This window comes from Ochotona curzoniae, unplaced genomic scaffold, assembly GCF_017591425.1.
Source record: "Ochotona curzoniae isolate NIBS_2020 unplaced genomic scaffold, NIBS_Ocur_1.0 contig_4754, whole genome shotgun sequence".
NCBI lineage: Eukaryota > Metazoa > Chordata > Mammalia > Lagomorpha > Ochotonidae > Ochotona > Ochotona curzoniae.
Window position 1 is genome coordinate 561,233 of NW_024466378.1, and position 6,864 is coordinate 568,096.

Consider the following 6,864-nt stretch of genomic DNA (forward strand, 5'->3'; position numbering starts at 1 on the left):
TAACCAGGACCACAGTGTCCACTAGTTGTTAGGTGCTTTTCTCCCAGGAATGTACAATTGCCTAGGTACAATGCAGTCTAGGCAGTTGCCCATAGCCAGGGCATACTAGATTTTTCTATCTTTGTTTATATATACAATGCCATAACATATTTAAATAATAAAACGTTGGACTTGTGCTGTTGTTGAATGACTATGCTATTATAACAATTTGGAGAAAATAGTGAGGGTGGAGAATGGGGAGTGAGTAAGGTGAGGTAGAGGGGTAAATTCCTATACCTGCAAACCTTTATCATGGACAAAAATTTAAAAAGATAGACCTACCACATGTTCCACACATTTCATCTTCAAGTATTTAACCAGGGATATTGAAAAGATTCGTATAGACAAAAGCATGTGCATAAATATTGCTTTGTCAGTTTTATTTACAATAATCCAAGGTAAAATGAATTGAGAGTCTCTGAACAGGTGAATGGGTAAATAAGCTGGCATATTCATACAATGGATTATCTTTCAGCAGTAGAAAGAGAATGCACTGCTAATGCCTGCAACAGCATGCACAAATCTCAAAATAGTTCTGCCAACAGCTAGAACTTAGACAAAAATAAAACATGTGGATGATTCCATTTCTATACTACATATAGAATGCAAACACATTTACAGTAGCAGAAACCTGATCCAAGTTTGCCTGTGGAGTGTTGCAAGTGCTAGATGAAGAAATTACAAAGGGGCACAAGAAAATCTTCTGTAGTTGTGTTTATGTTCATTCTCTAGCTTAGGGTGTAACTTTCAGAGGTGTAAGTTTAAATATGCAGAGTTAATTGTGCATTGTACGTGCCTTGACATCTGTAAAATAAAAGTGAGTAGTGACAGATGAAGAAGATCGTGGCAATAATAAATCTTGCTAAAAGTTGAGAATAGAAGTTCAAAAACACACCATGCATCTTCTGTACCAGGGAGAAAAGTTACTCTGTTTTCATTACTGCAATCAAGGAGCTAAGCCAACTTACTTATCAAGGCTGTGGTTCACTCTGTCTCATGGATTTGGGGGCTCCTCATCCACATTTAGGTAACCCCATTTTGCCAAAATCTGGCGAGAGAAGTGCACAGGAGCCCATTGAGGCAGAAGGGGTCACAACAAAAGGCAACAATGGAGAGGGGGAGCTGGATGGGGTCCAGGTTCACAATCAGCTTTCTTAGGAGAATTCTCTTCCAAGAGCAAGCTCCTTATGACCTAAAGACTTCCCACCAGGCTCATCTCATGGCACCAGAGTGGAAGCAAGACTTCACCATGCTTAATATCACTATCTGATGACGTTGGGCCTGAAATGTTGGGTGATTTGGTTGGGGACTGTTAGTGAGTGTAGCAGAATCATGTGGAAACTAGAGTAGCTTCCATCTCACTGGGCACTTGAACCTCTTTCAAAACTCCACTGGGTAAATTTCCTCCTCCTCTTTCTTACACTCTTACTCTCCTCTGGCTACTATCCACCCCATCAACAAATGCACTCTTGTTATCTTTTGTATAATCACAATAAAATCTGTCTTTATGTGAATATATTCTAGTCACTGCTACCCCCACACGGATACACACACAGATTTATGCACACGATGCACTCATACACCCACACACACAGTTTCACAAATCCGACTAGAGCTCTTCGTAATATCCCCAAACTTTTTGAGCTTAAAAAAGAAAAAAGTCTGCTCTACTAGCAGACTGAAAAACTGTGCAGAAATCAATATAGAATGGCTATGCTGTGAATACATAGCTGATGTGAACTGAGGGAATAAAGGGGCTTAGTTTTAAATGCTGGCTCTGCCATGGCTTAGTAAGGATGTCTGAGTAGGTTATTTGATGCCTTAAAAGCATTTACTACATGCAAATGCCTTTATGATACCCATATTTGATATGCTTGGAAAGGTATGTAAGGATTAAGTGAAACCATGATTCCATGTACGAGCATCCTGCCAGGAATATATTAACCTCAGTGAATATCTCATTTCTGTACTTCTGGCTCTAGAGTTTTAATCTTCCCTTTTCTTCAGGAAAGGTTCCTTTATTCATGGTGGGCTGAGTCAGCACAGCTCAGCACCTCCCACACAGAGCTGTCCTCACTTTCCTCAATTCCTTCAATACCTCTTCAAACCCAGTAAGCATTGCTAGGCAGCTCCATTTGCTAGACCCACTCGCTGGGCCTGGAGCCTGGGGCCCTGGTGCTGTCAGAGCTTTTTAATATTTTCTCATTCTCAAGGTCCAGCTCAAGGTCTGATATAGCCCCCCAAACACTGATTTCTTTAGATCAGTTTAACCTTCTCACACTGTTTGTTTTTACGACAACTACGTAGTAGTAGTCTTTATTTCAGAATCACAACTGTAAATGTGACATTAATTGTGGGCTCCAGTTTAGCTATCTTGTAATTGCAGAATTATATTTTTTGCTGCTATTATATTAGAAAGCTCTTTATATGTACTCATTTCTTTTTTCTAATTCTCCATGATATGCTTAAAGTATTCTCCTTGCAATCAATCAATGTGACAATAACATAAACAAACAAACAAAACCCCAATCCTATAGCACTTTTTTGCACCTCGTATTAGGGATATGACTTCAGTATTCTCTTGCATTGGTCATGTTAATCTTTGCATTTCTGTTTTTCCCCTTGCTAAATAATACTTAATGACAACAACTTGTTGGGGAACGAAATCATGATACAGCAGAGAAAGGCTACTCTTGCGATGCCAGCATGGATGTGTATCCCAGCTGCTCTATTCTCTGCTAATGGCTTGGAAAAGGCAGCAAAAGATGGCCAAAGTGCTTGGGCCCTTGCACCCACGGGAGAGACCCAGACTAAGATTCAGTTTGCTGGATTTAATCTGGCCCAGTGCCGGAAGTGGCAGCTATGTGGGGAAAGAACCAATCCATAAATCTCTCTTGCTTGCTCCTGATCTCTCCCTTTCTCTGTAACTCTGAGTTATAAAAGCATAATTCTTTAAAAATTTTTCTTTTGAATCACACAAAGTACTTCATACAGTACTCAATTTATATTTGCTGTACTAATTTTGATGATATCAACAAGAAGGCTACAGATAATCCAACTATTTGCTTTCCTTCCACCTCCATAGATTGCTCAGACCTTTCTTTTCCTTCTGGAATCCCTTTCCTTTTTGCTTCTATTCAAGAAGGAAATAATCCTGACTTAACACCTCTGTGATACATTCTCTTACTATTTCTGATGGAGTTAGTCTCTGCCTCCTCTGCTGTTCCACTGTACTGCAGTAGATTTTAAAGATGTGTGTGCTCTATCACACACCACCATTGTGAGGACCCAGTGAGGTGATTTATATGGGCATTCCCTGCAAACCAAACTTGGAAAAGCAAAGGAAAAACTAACCATATTATATATTTTATTGTTGTGTGCTTTATATCGTAATTAATTGCCAGTGGATTGGTTTGAGAAACCCTGGGAGAAGAAGATTCTTTTACTTATTTTTTATAACTCCCACAGACCCTTGCCCATATGGATTCACATTAGGATGTGTTGAATAGAATATGCTTTGTGCATTTTAGAGCAATGCCTCTCTCCTGTCAGATAAAAATCTACTGCAGTATTGGCAATTCTATATATAATCACAAAATCAAATACATTTGGCCTCTTCTTTTATGCTCCTGAGGATGATTTTCAAAGGAGAAATGGAAAATCATTTCCCCTGAGAAGTGCCACATGTTCAAAGCCTGCAGAGCACGTAACCAATACAATTCATCAAATGACATTATAGGAATTCAAGAAACAGCAAGTCCTAATTAAACCAAAGCAGTAATCCATACCAGATGCACACTCTATTTTCAAGCTATGAGCTTGAACTTTATTATCCCACAAAGTTCTGTAGTTAGGATTTTCTTCAAAGGAGCTGGACTGGAACCCAAAAACGATGAGAGTCCAGTTCTCAGGGAGAAGTCTAAATGGGGACATCAGATGTTTCTATTCAAAATAGGGACATCATCCAGACAAGGAGAGGACAGTAGTTTTGACTGACAAAATGGTTTCCTGGATCCTGAGGGAGGGGTGGGAGAAACAGCATTGAGAATTCTGTGACAGTATTGCCCTTGGGTGCAACTTCTTTAACAATCCCTGTTTGACCATCGTGATAGAATGGAACCCCTCTTTCTGAGTTCTTGTCATTCAGATTCCATCTCTGTATGGCACACAACACACTAGGGTTAGAACAGAAGCTTGATCCACATCAGGACAACCAGACTTGCATTCTTATGAGATCTGGAACACAGAGACTGAATTGACAATGATATTGGGCCTAACCATAGTCATTCCAAGCGGAAAGGTTGACCACTGGATGGGCTTGCGGACTCTGAACACAGCTCTGGGCTGCACATGAACATTTACCTGTGAACACCATGAAAATGGCTAACCCTGTGAATGAAACAGTCCAGAATAAGAAATCATGACAAGAGAGGAAAGAAGAAGTTGGGAAAGGAAGGGAGAAAATGGCTGAAGTCTCAGATTTATCATTTATTTATTTGTTGAGGGTCTTCAAACAAGGCCTTTGGTCCAACTGAGCAGCTGTTTTCTTTGTAAAAATGCATTAGACAATTTAAAAATTATTACGAGCCAGAAACTGCATGCCATTTGGGAGCTGGTAGACATTACATGGACTCTGCCTGCATATAATACAGAGTGAGCTAGTGATGAATGGGTGCTGGGATGGGGTGAGGCCAGAATGATTTAAGAGTTCCTTTTGGAAGCCACTCCAGTCCTGGAGCTCTCGGGAGTTTTCTGCAATGACTTAAAGACTAGATGAGCAGTTATCCATGTGTTAGGAAGTAGAGACACACTGGATCAAGGCGACAGCATGTACAGAAGCCCACAGAGAAGAGAAAGCATGATGAAATTCAAAAAATGATAAGCATTCCAATTCTGTTTTGATCGTGCAATGAGGGAAAATGAGACAGTGATGTTAAATCCAGATTACACAGCATTTTGTAAGTTGGTTGTAGGAGATAGATATTCATATTTAAGGAAGCAAATATATAATGAAGGGTTAAGCAGAACAATTACGTTACTAAAATGGTGTGTTAATACGGAAATTTCTTTTCAGCATGAAACTTCACTCGAGGTAGGAAAGATGTTTAGGAAGTTGTTGAGCTAATCTGGATGAGAAAGGAAGATGCCCTGAATCAAGACAGTGATTGTAGATATGAAGGAAAAAGATACTTGGATTCTAGAGGAATGTTTAAGTTTTAATGTTTAATGTTAATCTAGAGATGTTTAATTTCCAGAGGAAATTAAATGATAGAATGCAAAACACCCACAGCTCCTGGGATAATTGGAATTCAAGAAAAATGAGGCTTCCGTGAGATGGCATCTTGCTGTCAGTTTAGGCATGAGGAGTAAATTGATTGAAACACCATGATCACTTCCAATCTCTACAATTATAGGTGTGTGTACTTGCCTGAAGAAAAAAAAAAAAACACCAAGAACACATGAAATTTTTAAAGAAGATCATTAAAGGTTGCTTCCTTTCATGCTATGGAGGGAGAAGTTGTCCATCCTACTTAGCATTAGTCTCTCTCTGCCTTGGAAACTTGTGCCATATCTCATTAACAATTTCCCCTTCTTTCCCCTGCATGTCTAAAGCCTCATCCTCAATTGAACCCATCTCATCACAATGTAAACACTGTCAAGTCTTTCCCAGTGAAGGGCACATAATTCAACCAGCATCTCTCTTATAAGCTTCCTCCTCATTTGTCTTTCAAATAGCTCGGAAGAGTAGTCCGGATTGGTTGTTCTTTCTTCTTTTACTTCCCTCCTCAACACATTTGGTCTGATGCTTCTGGAGAGTCTCTTTCATTCATTTGTACTACCTGTTATTATCATTATTATTATTGAAAAGTAGAAAAAAATTTATAATAATAAAGATTTGTATAAGCAACAACCAAAAGTTTTAAAATATTAACTTGGTAACATTTGCTTTAGAGCTGTTTTCCAAGACATAAAACATTACTGATGTTACAAGTCCTTTTGTTCTTCCTGCATGTGACAGCCATTACCCGAGTTTTGAAAAGCATTTTCCGCATTTGTGCTCACATTGTATATCTAGTTCTTGGCAAATGCTAGACACATATTAGTCAACTGGTGAAAAAGTAGTTAATGTTTTAGGAAATGGGGAATGTTATGATGATTCTAAGAATAGTACTGGAGGAGAAAATTTAACTGCAGGAAATGTGTGGTTTTGAAAGGGAGCAGGACCATGAACTTGTTTTGGGAACTTCAGGAAGCGGGGTGTCAGGCGCCAGGCGTTTTGCCTGCAAGGTTATGAACTGCTTGGAAGTCCAGGTCTTTGGTGCACACTGCCACAAACAAACAGCATTGTTTCAGAAGGTAACTCACCGGAAAAGGCATAGGAAAGGTACTAGTTTTTGCATATTTTTCTCTTCTCTGATGTTGTCTTCAAGAATGAACACAGCAACTGTTACACATTGCACATGACACCATTTTGGTATTGGTGAAGAAGCTCCAAAGCCAGGCGATTGAAGCTTTGCCAGTTAGGTGGTACAGGGGCTACAAGGAACAATGAAGGAAGAGGAGTGTGGGGGAGGGACCAAAGGTCTTCTCATTTAAGAAGAAAAAATGAAACAGATAAATGCAGATGGGTTGGCAGATACTTGTGTAAGTAAAAGAACATACAGGCATGTAACCAGAGGAAATCAGACTTGGAGATGTATATTTATTCATCAACTCTGTCTCAGCGAAGTGTTCTTCATGCCTACTGGTCACTATGCTGATACTCTAAGGACGTTGTCACATGCTTTGTGTCTAGACTCACAAGGAAGACACTCATTAATCCGG